The sequence below is a fragment of the Triplophysa dalaica genome, chromosome 10 (assembly GCF_015846415.1).
Source record: "Triplophysa dalaica isolate WHDGS20190420 chromosome 10, ASM1584641v1, whole genome shotgun sequence".
In the NCBI taxonomy this organism is placed as follows: domain Eukaryota; kingdom Metazoa; phylum Chordata; class Actinopteri; order Cypriniformes; family Nemacheilidae; genus Triplophysa; species Triplophysa dalaica.
Genome location: NC_079551.1, coordinates 20,531,679 through 20,546,565, shown reverse-complemented (window position 1 = coordinate 20,546,565; position 14,887 = coordinate 20,531,679). Strand labels below are relative to the sequence as shown.

At 41.3% G+C, this 14,887-nt stretch overlaps 1 protein-coding gene across 1 annotated transcript in view; it reads left to right on the top strand.

Annotated features, from left to right (window-relative positions):
• The window catches only part of LOC130429801 (metabotropic glutamate receptor 7), a 175,686-nt gene that overhangs the window by 123,556 nt on the left and 37,243 nt on the right, over window positions 1–14,887 (top strand).

Below are 14,887 nucleotides of genomic sequence, written 5' to 3'. Positions count from 1 at the left end.
CATTTTTTGCCAGACATCATTATTATTATCATTAACTCTTTATGTTTTGGATGAACAGATAACATCCACAAGCTCAGCTATGGTTATATTTTAATGTCAAAACCAGCCCCCATCCACATCAAACTTGACACACAAAATAAGACACATAATGTATGCTAGAGGATGTCAACATAATTCAGATTTAAAGATGCTCAATACTGTCGCGTCAGCGCTCGCCGCCTACAGCTTAATTTATTACCATTTATTCTGAATGACAACAGCGTGTCAGACAGAAATTGTATAACCCAGTTTAATTCCTCGATATCTGCTAGTAATTCTTCAGAATGTTTGTTCTCTTTTGTTATTTCCACGAAAGGTTTCAAAAACTCTGTAAATGGATTTGTGTTGCATTGTGGGAGTCCTTTTTTTAAACTCAGCCTGCGAAAAGCGATGTTATTAGAGGAGAAAGTAAGGCTGACAATGCCGTCCATATGCGATTCGCATCTTCCGGCCTCCGGTGAGTCACACATGAGAAGTCCGGCTGAGTCGTCTCCAAGGATCGCCTACGGCTCCCGCAGCAAATGTCAGTTGCACCTCATCCCCCATCTTCGGCCCTCCACATGGTTGGCATTGAAGAGACAGTCCTACTGTATAAGACTGGGGCTTTGGTGTTTTTCTCAGTAGCATCCATGTGTTTATACGTTCTTGACAACCTATAGGTCGTATATGTAATAATGCAAAAATACCAGTACTTTGGTGCTAAATTGTTGTAAATTTGTATATTTACCTTAAAATTTCACATGTAAATTATACGTATGTAAGATTGTAATTTTTACCTTTATCATTTTCTTTATTGAAAATGCTGCTGATCTTTATTGAGAAGCATGGGTTTTTAATGTATATTTAATGTAATTTATATTTTTTATTTTGTGTGAAATGTCCAGGATAAAGTTAAATAATCAAATTATAATATTATGAGCATTAAAGTACCCCGCACATTTCCCTCCATTAGATTATTCCTTAATTTTACAGACTAAATAAATAAATATGAAACAGCTATTCAAAATGAATAGAGAACATTATATTAATATATATTATTACAGTATAATGTCCCCGATTATTTTGACCGTGAAGTTGTAAAAATTAGTAAAATAGGTCATGTGTTTATTAATGTAAATGATAGATTTGAGATGATCGTACAAAATAAATTAATGATTGAATTTGAGATACGGTGCTTAATAATCCTACTATAATAAACAAACTAACAATTATATTGACAATTTGTTTAGTTTTTTGTAAAAAAAACAAAAATTGCCTTTTCAAACATTGATTTTAATCACTGACGTACAGTACTTATACCAAGGTTGTATATCAAGACTATATTCACAAAATAATTTTATGTCTTAAACAGTAAATAAAAAAGAAAAAGAAAACACATTTTAGCTGATTTTCACAGACTGGGTCGCTACTTGCACAAAATGGCGCCGGTGAGCTTTTCCAACGGCAGAGTCGGCAGACTCATTTCCCATACTAAGACGTACACTATCAAGTTATTTTGGCTTAAAAAGTGCTCACCAATGTAAAGTAGATCTATCATATCTGTTTATGTAAATCACACCCCTATTATCACTGCCCAAAATCCTCCTTTTACCATACAGTGTTATACGACTGGAAATTACTCTGCCGACTCTGTTATCCCAATAGCTCACCGGCGCCATCTTGTACAAGTAGCAAAAAGCACAAGGTTTAGTTCCCTTTCTGTCGGTCTCTCGACGTTGTGTCGCGACTCGGACTTGGTTACTCGATCCAGTTTCCCAGAGACTTCTGGCAAAACAGGCATGGAGTTCGTCCAAAATCAAGACGTTCAGTGGGTCACAACCTGCACTTCATCATTCCCAAGAAAGACGGCGGGTTGCCATAGGTCTGCGTACCCTGAACAAGCACCTTCACGAGTTGCCGTTCAGATGCTCACGCAGAGGCGCATCCTGACATCTATCAGGTGTCAGGATTGGTTTGTGGCAATCGACCTGAAGGACGCTTACTCTAATGTCTTGATCCCCTCGACACTGCCCCGCTCCCATGGTTCGAGTTCGAGGGGTGGGCATATCAGTACAGAGTCCTCCCTTTCGGTCTGTCCCTGAACTATCTCGACGACTGGCAAACACTCGTGAGATCTGTTCTGTACACAGAGGGACCTGGTGCTCCGGCATCTAGATCGATTGGGATTTCAGGTCAACCGAGAAAAGAGCAAACTCTCCTTAGTGCAGAGCATCCTCTTTCTCGGTATGGAACCAAACTCTGTCACCATGACGGCACAGCTGTCCGCAGCACCTGCCCAGTCAGTGTTGGAACTGGAGGCTCCTGGGACACATGGCATCTTCCGCGGGGGTAATACCCCTCGGGCTGATGCACATGAGACCGCTTCAACACTGGCCACAGAGTCAAGTTCCGAGGACAGCGTGGCACACCGGCAGCAGGCGCATGGTGATGACGCCCTGCTGCCGACGCACCCTAACCCCTTGGTCTTCCATGACCTTCCTCCGGGCGGGGGTTCCCCTCGGGCAGGTTACGAGGCACGTCGTGGTGACGACGGACGCCTCGCTGCAGGGGTGGGGTGCAGTGTGCAACGGGCACGCAGACGCGGGCCCCCGTCTGCGCTGTGCAATTGCCTAGAGTGGTGTACGCTCACGGTAACTAACACAACTTGCCCGACGCCTCCTCCTGTGGAGTTAGCAGGTGATCCGCTCCCTGCGGGCCACACACATCCCAGGCAGACTAAACCAGACAGCCGACACGCTCTCTCGTCAGTATACGCCTTGCGGAGAGTGGCGACTCCACCCCTGGTCCAGCTCATTTTGGGTGTTGTTCGGACAGGCACAGATAGACCTCTTTGCCTCCCATGACACCACCCATTGTCTGCTTTGGTACTCCCTGACCGAGGCCCCCCTCGGCACGGATGCCCTGGCGCACAGCTGACCACGGGACGGGCGGAAGCACACCTTCCCCCCCCAGGAGCCTCCTTGCACAAACACTGTGCAAGGTCAGGGAAGAGGAGCACCAAGTGTATTGGTTACACCACACTTGTCTAACCGCACTTGGCTTCAGAGTTGATGCTCTGAACAGCGACTCCCCCTGAACCATTCCCCTGACAGAGGACCTGCTCTCTCAGGGGAAGGACACGTTCTGGCATCCCAGATCAGACCTCTGGAACACCCATGTCTGGTCTCTAGACAGGACGAGAAAATCCTGAGATGGCTACTCCCCCTCTATGGCTGAGACCATCACCCAGGCTAGGGTCCCATCTACTAGGCGGTCACACGCCTCTAGACGGCGCCTCTTCTCGTCCTGGTGTCTCTCTCTCTCAACGAGAAAAGACCCACTGCCTCCAAGCATTCTCTGTGTCCCCGGATTGCCTTAAATTCGGCCCTGGTAATTCTCACGTTATCTTGAGACCCAGGCCCGGATACGTGCCCAAAGTTCCCACTTCTCCCTTCGGGGACCAAGTGGTGGACCTGCAGGCGCTCCCCACTGGGGAGGAAGACCCAACCCCATCCGTGTTGTGTCCTGGACCGCACGCAGAGCTTCAGTAGCTCTGACCAGCTCCTAGTTTGTGTTGGAGGACAGCAGAAGGGGAAGGCTGTCTCCAAGCAGAGTCTGGCGCACTGGGTCGTGAATGCCGTTATGACGGCATTTCGATCTCAGAATCTCCCATGCCCATTGGCAGTGTGGGCTCACTCCACCAGAGTTTAGCCACCTCCTGGGCACTGGCAGAAGCACCTCTCTAGCAGACATCTGTAGAGCTACGGGTTGGGCTACGCCCAAACACCTTCGCAAGGGTTAACAACCTTCGCATAAACACGGTGTCAGCCCACGTCCTGCGTGGCGACATGTAGGACTGGCATCCGGGGGGGCGTATGCCTGCGAAAGCACCTTCCCACCCTCCAAGAGGTTGGGTCAGTGTGCTATCTACCCTTTTCTTCTTACCCAAACACATGGCTAAGAAAATTGGTACCTCACCAACCTTCCTTCTTACCCAGACACTGGTTAAGAACAGGCATTCCATCCATCACTAAGCAAAGCACCTCCTGGGGGTTGGCTGGGCAGAGCAGCCTTCCCCCTTAGGCCGGGAAACCTTATGACCTATCACAGATAGTTCTAACCGGACCTGTGCTATCGGACGCAGTAACACCCCCACCGTGGGCTGTTCCGTCTGTTATACCCTCATGACAATGGTTCCCACACATGGTAACCCATGAGCTTCCCCAGGTGGACCTCCACCTCGCGGTACTACCCAGTCCGCCCGTTCCATGCGTTCTCCTCCAAGGACGAGACCATATCATATCTCCACCATATTCCTCCCCACGGGTAGGAGGTAGCCTCTGCAGCGCTTCTCTGATTAAGAGTTGCGCTTTTCCCGGTGTAAACCCGAGCCGGACGGCCTCTCGCCTGTAGAGAGCTAAGGCCCCGTCCGTGAAAGGTTACCGGTCAGGGCTGTACCCATCTTTCTCCCAGAAAGCTCTGGAACCCCCCGACCACCACACTGGAAGGTTAAAAGTTTCACGAAAGCGTCGAGCTGACACGCCCAGGCTTGTTACCGTCGCTTCGCTGAGATTGTGACGCGATACAGCGTTTGAGGCGTTTTCCATAGATAACCCCATCTGTCGTTCTCGACACAACGTCGAGAGACCGACAGAAAGGGAACGTCTTGGTTACGTATGTAGCCTCAGTTCCCTGATGGAGGGAACGAGACGTTGTGTCCCTTATGCCACAAACACGTATCGTATTCTGCTGCAGTCGTGAGAGGATCTCAGGCTCTTCAGAACAAGCGGTAAATGAATGCTGCACGCCGGCTTCCTTTTATACCGGATATCCGGGGGCGGAGCCCGGCATGCAAATTTCATTCGCCAAATTTCATTGGCCTTTTCTATAGTAGTCAGAGTTGATTGGTTCTCAAGGGCGAACCCACATCTGTCGTTCTCGACACAACGTCTCGTTCCCTCCATCAGGGAACTGAGGTTACATACGTAACCAAGACGTTTTCATGGGAGCCCTGTGTACCCAAATTCTCGATTTCACAGAATTTGAACAGTGAACTGTGAACAGAAGTCACAGTTCAGGTATTGCAAATGTTGCATTTGGCTATTTTTGGAAATGTTTATTACCATAAGGGAACTACAAGGTTTAATTAAGCCATATTGCAGTTCCAGTAAATATTAACAGTAGGTATTTTGCCAAGCAAGTTAATGTTTGATAAGCTCATGACACATTAACGGTTACTTTTAATAATCCTTTAAAAAGTCATTTGAATGTAACTCTATCGTCCCCTTGAGTACCGATGTTCGTAACCACCACGATGACTCCATTGAGTCACAGGCGTGGCGTCCGACCGAGTTGTTTCCGAGAATCGCCTACGGCTCCCACAGCAAATGTCATTTATGCCCCGGTCCCGCAAACAGTCTTACAAGCCTAGGACTACAGGGATTCGCTGACTGTCCTCTGCGTCTGCTTACAGAGAAAGAGTCCTTGCTTCTGGTGTCGTGTCAGAAAGCGTCAAGTGTTGTTTTCCCTCTCACTCTCTGGTCGCAGACGGCAATGAAAGGTCATGTTGCAATGAGCTGTATTGGGAACGGTTATTCTGTATGCACACCTACTGACTCTTATCGGAATGCTGGCAGGAGACAACAGCGGGTTGTTAGGTTTATCCTCTTCCCTTGTGATAAAAGCCTGAGTTGAATGCATTCCCAGAAAAAGAAGCTGAATTATGGCACGGTCGGTTATTATTGGATTCATCAGGATGCGCTGGGTATCAGCTGTGGAGAAAATGTGTTTTTTATGCTTGCTGCAGAGGTATTAATAATTAACTAGATTACGCAATCATGATTTGCCTATTTGCATTTTTGTGAAAATCTCTGAAATTTAAAACTAGAAGCTTCTGCAAAACAGCTGTGGTCTGTCAGTTTTTATGGCATTTTTTTTTTTACTTTTTACCTGTGTTTGGCACTTTAAATTCCAAACTGTTGCACAAAAGGCCTAATGCCACTTCATTTTGTGAACTTAGTCACAAATGAGCAGAACGTTTTTTGATCAGATTCAATGTTTTTTTTTGAGTCTCCAGCGAAAAATATTTTCTCTGTTCACAGCAGAGCTGAGGAGCAGGATATTGGACCAATAAGATTTCCCTGTAGACGGGGCTTCTCAATACTGAAGAAATAAAAACCAAGGACTTCAAAAACGCTTAATGTTAAAAACACAATGTACTGATCTTTTAAATTCACTAAATGTTCACTTTATTGTTATACAATACAATTTTAGCAAGTATATTAACATACTGGAGAACAAAAACATTTTTAAAGGGATCATGTGACACAGCTAAAAGGAATATTATTGTTTGTTTTAGATGTTATACAATGTGTATACATGATTTAAGGTTCAAAAACGTTGTATTTTCCACATATCGTGCATGTTTGTATCTCCTCTTTGCGCCGCCTCTCTGAAACACACAGATCTTTTTACAAAGCTCAACACTCTGAAAAGCAAGGTGTGCTCCGATTGGCCAGTTAACCAGTGCGTAGTGATTGGTCCAATACTGCAAGCAAGTGATGGAAATGTAATGCCTCCTACCATATTTGGAACATCAGGTTCAAAAGCAATTGAATTGAAAGATACACCCTCCTTACTAACGTTAAAATTTTTGCCGGTCTTAGTCGTCATACCATGAACTGACGTGAATTTGTAGGGGTGTGGTTACACGCGGTGTTTCAGGCAGGTCTGGGTGAGCATTCACTTTTAGATAGAATGCATCTTTCATTCCGACACTTAAATTTTTCCAATTTTACGCGTCTTATACATGCATGGGCAACTTATAACACACCAAAGACACAGAATAACAAGTATTCGTGCCATATGACCCCTCTAAGGGAAAATGTATACCTCATCTGAAAGCTGAATAAATAAGCTTTCCATTGGTTTGTTTTAACACTCTCTATTGGCTTACCGTTGTAATGACCTTTTGGAGATTAGATGAACCCGAAAGCAGAACATCTACGCTTTACATAGATGCCAAAGTTGAGTCTGTAATTTTCAAAGAGCGGGCAGCAGCGACTGAAGTTTGTAGGTGTGTTTCCGGACAGTTTTGTTCGCAGTTTTGCTGCATCTACTCACAAAAATAAAGTTTTGATATATTAACTCTAGAAAAATTACATAATATCTTCATTGAACATGATTTTACATTTACATTTATGCATTTGGCAGACGCTTTTATCCAAAGGTATATGCAATCCCCTGGGATCGAACCCACAACCTTGCGTTGTTAATGCAATGCTCTTACCGCTGAGCTACAGGATAGATTTTACTTAATATCCTGATGATTTTTGGCATAAAAGAAAAATCTATAATTTGCACCCAAACAATGTGTTTTTGGCTAGTACTACAAATGTTCCCATAAGACTGGTTTTGTTGTCCAGGGTCACAAATACAGTATACTGCATGTAGTGGACATGAAAATCTATTGAATAATAGTAAATTTCTTATGAGAATGAGAGTTAATTAACCAAAATGTTAAAATACGTAACATAATTAGTGCATCCAGACATTGATTTTAATACAAAGTTTTCAAATTAATTTCATACTAAACATTATCCTACAGAAAGGCATTAAAAGGAAAACACAAGTGATGCGTTTAAGAATGTCCCCAAACCAAGAGGTCAACAAAATATATTTTTGCTTATCAGTGGTTGGGGCTGTAACCTTTTTTTTCTGACAAAGAGCACTGGTCGTTATATATAAACTCTACCTAGTGTGCATAACCAAGTGTTGATCTTATGCAATGCTCTAGTCATTATCTTTCCCTCGATTGATCAGATGAAAGGAGTCGTGAAAAGTCAAATGGAGGCTGTCAGAGACAATGACCTTTGGGAACTGGACGCATCAGCTTTTAATATATTTTCAAGTCATTTCACAGTCATTTTCAGATTCTTACGCAGTAGGAAAAGACACTTGATCTTTTCTGTGCTTTGGGGTAGCAAGTACATTTTGTCACTTAAAATGAATATTTATAAGACTCAGTTTAAGGAGATATTCTTATTAAAAGATACACCAGATTAAGAAATATGCTTTTACCAAGCTGAGGCTCTTTAGTCATTAACTTTCTTAAGGGAATAGCAACATATTTTTTATGAACGGACTGGGTTTATTTAAAGGAAGACAGCTTTTACCACAAAACATCCCAGATTTAAAATAATTTGCTGATGTTGTATAGTTGATGCCATTTTCTGGAGGATGGGATGAAATGTCTTTTTGATTGATAAAGACAGACCTGAAATATAAATGCATGTATTTAAATCTTGGAAGTTTGAGACATGCAAAAATATGAATATCTCCTCAAACCAAAGGAATGATGTCATTAAAATTCACACAATATGATTGAAATCAAACAACTTTCAATTGATTATTTCGCAACAATAAACTATATCAAACAATGCATTCATAAAAATAAATTGAATAAAAAATATTTCAGAGAGCCGTCTTATTGCAACAAAAGACCAAAGCAGAACAATGTTCTAGGAAAACTTTTGTTCTATAAAATTTCTTTCTGTTAAATTCGTCTCCCGGCTAGAGAGTTTACGAACTTATCCGTCATAGATAAGACCACCACATAATTTAGAAATGAACAATTTTTCCAGTTCAGATGTGCCTCAAGCGTTCAACATCGAAAACAGCAGAGACCGAATGAAAGATGATAATTCTTGTTTCGTAACCACCCATTAAGTAGAAGAACACAGATTCCTCCATAGCTAAATACTCTCCACGAATCACGCTGTTTAAACACTAATGTGCTCTGCGTATTTATTCAGCGGCGCCGTGTTCAGAGGGATCTGCTAAAAGAGGGGTTTTCCAACACAATTGTTAATTGTATTGTAGCAAACACTCACACGAGGAAGCTTTGGGATGCACACAGAGCGTCAGATCAAACATGCAATGTTATAACTGATGAAACGGTACAAACATTAGTTTTTGCATTTTAATGATGTGGTTTATGCCGAATGTGGGTGGAAAAACATGTATCGCCACGCCTCTCATAAGCGCCAACAAGCTAACGTAATTAGCATTGCCGGCGCGGCTTCGGCACTTCCTACACCGAGCTGCGAAGACACCGAAGCTCGGACGAATCTGAATCCACGCTGAATGTGTTGAGGAGGAGGAGGCGAGCTAAATTCATGTAATATTGAAGAAAGCACATTGAGGGCTAAACAGATAGATCTCACCCGGTATCCATAGCAACAGGGCTGTTAATCGCATTAGGATTTCCACAGTGTGCTTAATTACGAGCAATAGGACAGAATACGGTGGCCCCCAAAGTTCAAATTATGAGCTGCGCTTGAAAGGCAGAGCGGAAAATTGCTTTGGGTGGGGAGCAGATATTAAACTAATTAACGTTTCCGCTCCCCCCCCCCATGGGAAGAAAAATGAACGTAACCGCAGCTAGGCTGTGATGCGCAGTAGATGTAAAGAGCATTTGCATCGAGATCAACAGCTTTAAGATTGTTTGAATCTCACAGAGTCAAAGTTGAAAACCTTGACCACAAATATGCCGCAGTGGACGCATTTATGCATGCCCATATATGAGTGTGGGCCAGGAGAAAGAAAGCCAGAGAGAGCTTTAATTCTTGGTTTCTAAGCAACTAGAGAGACTGTTTGGCACCTTGCAGAACACTATGAAACCTTTATTGTGTAGAGTTACTATACACAATAACTGTAAGTGTGTAGATGGTTTGTTTGGAGCTTTTTGCTGGCTTTGACTTTGTGCTTACTTTCTTGATAGTGATTTTTCAGCCTTGTTTCATTGGGTTCAAATAAATATGATCATGTACAGATAATGCTGATATTTGTAATATTTGTGTTATAATAGTGTATTCGTGACATGAACAAACAAAGAACAATGTATTTTGAACGCTGATGTTAGTTGATCAAAATACAAGTGTTAATTTTTCATTACACATTAACTAAAGTTAACAGATAACTTTTGATTTTAAATAAATAGATTATATTATATATATATTAACAAATAGAGTATTTGTTGAAATTAGCCTAACCTTCGGTTTGTAAATGCCGAAGAAGTGCCATTTATTGTTAATACAATGTTATTTAATGTTAATAAATATAACCTTATTGTCATGTATTCTTTCATTACAAACCAGCAAAAATACAGTATATTGACTAAGCTAGTTTATCCCTCAACAAAGGTTGCATCCTTTTTCATCTCTCCGCATTAAATACACCCTCATACTGTCATTCAGACATCCGTTATTAGTTTATTATTCTTCGTTGTTCCCTGTGGGATGTTCACCACCGCCTACACGTCAGCTCCTCCTGTTACCCTCCAGCTAATATTATTTAAGTTGTCACCATATGACGCCGGCCTGGCCGTCACCGTGATTTATTGACACTTGTATTTGACACACAATTTAAATGCAAGAAGGGGAAGCAAAGGCCTGGCTGGGCCCGATAAGAGAAGGAAGCTCTAGGAATAATGAGGGGCCGTGGACGTTCACCCCCTCTCTGCATCTCTAAATTCACTCTGTGCCTGTTCTGCGCTCTGTCCCGGCACTCTCAGCATACTGGGGCATGAACCGAACAGATCTAGTGAAGCGTGGAAGAAGAAAGTTGCAGAAGAGCGGTCATGGGATAAAAAACTGTGAGGTTGTAAAGGTCATGTGCAGACTGCTGTGTAGACTTTCAGATGGGATTTGTTTCTTTGTAGATGGGTTTGGAAAGTACATTTATCAACCTGAATTGTTTGTGAGGTTTTTTAAATGTGCTGGCATGTTTTTTTGTTTGTTTTTTTGGTGGTAATTTGTTTTTTTTATATTACGAAGACATTGCTTTGAGAACTTAACCTTTTTAGCTATACATATAATTAAATACTTTTTTATTCATTAAATATATATTGTTATTATTATTATTTGTTTAAATGGATAGTTTACTCAATTTCTACTTTATTTCTTCTGCAGAACACAAAAGAAGATATTTTGAAAATGTATGATAATCAAACAACATTGTATGAAAACAAAACCGCTGAGACATTTCTCAAAATATCTGCTGTTGTGTTCCACATAAAAAGAGTCACACTCAGGTTTTGGGTGAACTTTTCCTTTAAGTTCACAATTTGTGCCTTAATTTAATTAATGCACTACATAGTCAACTAATACTTATTTTTTATGGTTGCCAAGCAACCTCGATACCGTACTTGCAGGATTAATATAGCATGAGAGGCCAAAGGTGTGTGTTTATCTGGATGCCACATTGTCTGCAAGAGTCTGAACTATCCAGTTTATAATGAAATATATTTAGAGCACTTTTTAACTAATTTAATGCATCCAGTAAGCCATTTATCAACAAATCTGACACTTTTCGCTATGAATTTAACCCACATAAATGTCCAAAATATGTTTAATGTTTAACAAAACAAACAAAATTGACCAAACATTTTAGGATAATCATTTGTAATATGTGGGTAGGGTAAGTAGATAAATCAATGCAAATCAATCAAATATCAGTAACACTTTACTTCAAGGTGCTATTTATTAACAATTAGTTTACGCATGAGCTAAATTGTACTTACAATGAACAATACTTCAACAGCATGTATTAATGTTAGTTCAATTTCAGTTTTTACTAATACATTATTAAAATGTACACATAAACTGATTACAATGAACTTAATTGAACTGTATTGACATACTTTAACAAGGATTATTAATTCAATTGTTCAATGTCATCTAAAGTTAGACAATGCATTTACTAATGTGGACTTATAGCTGCTTATTGTTAAGTGTTACCCAATTTTTTTTGTAGTCGTTCAAATGCGTCAGTCCTGAAACCTTCAATCAATCATTCAATCAAAATGATATCAAATAAATAACAAACAGTTTTGAATTGTTTAACAAACCTCCAAGTAAGTTGTTTAAGGGAAAAGAATTGTACTTTTTAAATCAGGGGTGGGCAGTCATTGCCCTTGAGGGCCATTTTCGTGCAAAGTTAGCTCCAACTTTATACACCTGATCCAGCAACTAAAGCTCTCCAGGAGTATTAGAAACTTCGATGTATGCGTGTTGTGGCTAAACTCTGCAGGGCACTGGGCCTTCAGGACCAGTATTGCCCACCTCTGGTTTAAATTGTGCCTGTTGGATTGACCACCTGTGTCACTTAAAAAAGCCCACCCATTTTTTCATCAGCTTGTGCGCTTTTCAAGCCGTTTACATTTACGATGTCTACCGTAAGACAGCTAATCTGTAAAATCGGGGAACTCCGTGGCATCTGCGCTTGGAAAAAGCGGAGGCAATCTATCGCTGAGGGACAAGTAATTGACTTCTGTTGTACCCGTGTCAGCACTGCTGTAGTTAGTTTGAGTTGCTCAATCTCTCGGCCTACAATTTCCCAATGACCCTAAATGGCCTTCCCCATGTCGGCCTACCGGCCACCAACCCCGCTCGGCTGAAAGCAATGCTAGCGAATGATCGTACATCTGATTCGCCTGGCTGTAAATATTGCCTATAAATAGAACTGTAGCTTGGCAAATCAAGTGTGGTGATTTGGCTGGTACACGTTTAACTTTGTTTTCGACCTTTTTTGAACCGAAAAGGAGACTCGGATTAAAGTACTCAAGCTGCCGGAACACTAAATTACCGGTTGTCAGAAGAAGTTGGAAGGTAAAGTTCGAAACCCGGGTCGAGGGATGTAATGTATTCGTAGCTTTACTTTAAACCGCCGAAGGTTCTTGGACTGGAAAACAGCTTTAATGATAATAAGAAGCCTTTAAGCGTCAGAAAACAACATATCCGTGCTAGTCGGCTAGCTGGATGCAAGTTTTTCCGTAGTGTGAGGTGTGTTGCTTTGTAATGTAGACGACAAGGTTTAGGGAGGTCCTGTCTTTGACTGTGACATCATGTGAGCGAAGCGTCTTCAATAATTCAAGGCGCCGCTGCTTTCTGCTTTCTATCAGAGAGATATTCGATGTTCTGGGTAAATAATTGATTCAACGCCGACTGTTGCTCCTGGCAAGACAATCTCATGAGGGTGTGTATGCATGCGTTTTCAGCTTTGCATGTGTCACGCGTTCGCTTGACAATATGTTGTTAGCGCTGCTGATATCATGCTAGCTTGTTTAATGGAGCTTAAGGGAAATGCAAGACCACGGCTGGCAAATTTTCATTGAAGAGTTAAGTGCTGAGGTTTGGGCACCGTCTGGTTGACTTTTAATGCTGTTTTGTGCCCTTGTATTCAGAAAGTTGCTTTAACAGTGGGCATTTTTGTCCTGTGGGTTTAATTTAGCCTTTATTAAAGCGTAAAACTGTTCGCAATGTTTTTGTTATATAAGTCATATTAAAACTCTTTTCAAATACTTTATGCATACATTTTTTCTTATTGCAGACCAATATTTGCTGTTCAAGACTTTTTTCTGTTTAGTATCTTAACGATAGTAAATACTATGATACTTTGATGAAAGCAAAGACAAATTTAGACACATTTATGACGTGAATATGATGTATATAAAGTTTACTCAAATTAGCACTGTACGATATAAAACTGTATTAACATTAATTTTTGTGACGCCTTTTGGAGTATAATAATAATAAAACGATTACAGAATTCCCCTGTGATGCGTTTCGCGGCACGAACATTGCCAGCTGACTGAAAGTGTGACAATTGATTGTTTTTTATAGAAAACAGTGTTTCTTTGCACCTGACCAGAAGTTTCTCTATAAGTGTGAAAGTGAGAGAAAACAAAAGTAAGACCACAGATAAGTCACAGAGGCAGCGGTCCAGGGAATTTAAAATAAGGATTTAAAAACATCAACAAGAAAAAAGCTTCTCATTCTTTCGTCTGCTTTCCACCTCTACTCCCAGATGGGATTCTGTGGCGAAATTAACAGCGCTGTCTTTCTGCTTTTGTTCGGGTGCCGGGATGCTCGGCCGTGTCCAATCAGCCGGCCCGTGTACTGCGGCATCTGGATTGATGTGGCTTTTTATTATGGCATCTCGAGGTGTCACTCCTGCATTCACACAGTTGCCACGGAAATGGCCAAATTGATCCGCGGTCCTGAAAGCAAGCAGGACTCAATAATAGCCAGGTGTAATAGAATGTTTCTATGCCATTAATTTCCTCTGGCTGGCTTCAGTAACCCGGGTTTTAGGGCGTTAGCTTCAGCGCTATTTGTTATTTCACGATCAAATTGTTCCTGATTTTCAGCATTTACCTTTCACAGAGACTACATTTATCAGCGAATGATCATGCGACGATACTGTTGTAGAATAAATCACCTTAGGTTTGATTAAACGCTTGCTTTGCCAAGTCAAGTTAAGTCAAGTTGACAAAACATTTTGTTTTATTGCAGCTTTACGGAAGTGTATGTATCAAAGTACCCCATGACAATAACATATGGCTTTGTGCAATACAAGTCATGAGGCTTTTTCCAAACAGACCATCCTCTAATCCATTATTAAGGCAATGATTATAACTTGTGAGCTTGCAATGTGTCTTCATGACAGAACTTGCTTAAAGGCATAATTCACCCTGTACCCTGTATTTACTCACCCACATGTTGTTGCAAACCAGAATAATGAGGAAGAAATGTTAAAGAATATATAACAAACCAAAAATTGAATAAAAAGGACTAGTTTGACCTCAAGTGGTCCGTAAGACTTATATTCCATATTCGGTTTCATTCAATGTTTTTCATTCATTAAAGAAATAGTTCCCCCCAAAATGAAAATGATTTAATCATTTATTAATTTGATGTCATTTTAAATCTATGTGACTTTCATTCTTCTGCAGAACACGACAGAAGATATTGGAAAAATGTCGTAACCAAACAACCTTGTCCCCATTGACTTCCATTGTATGGACACG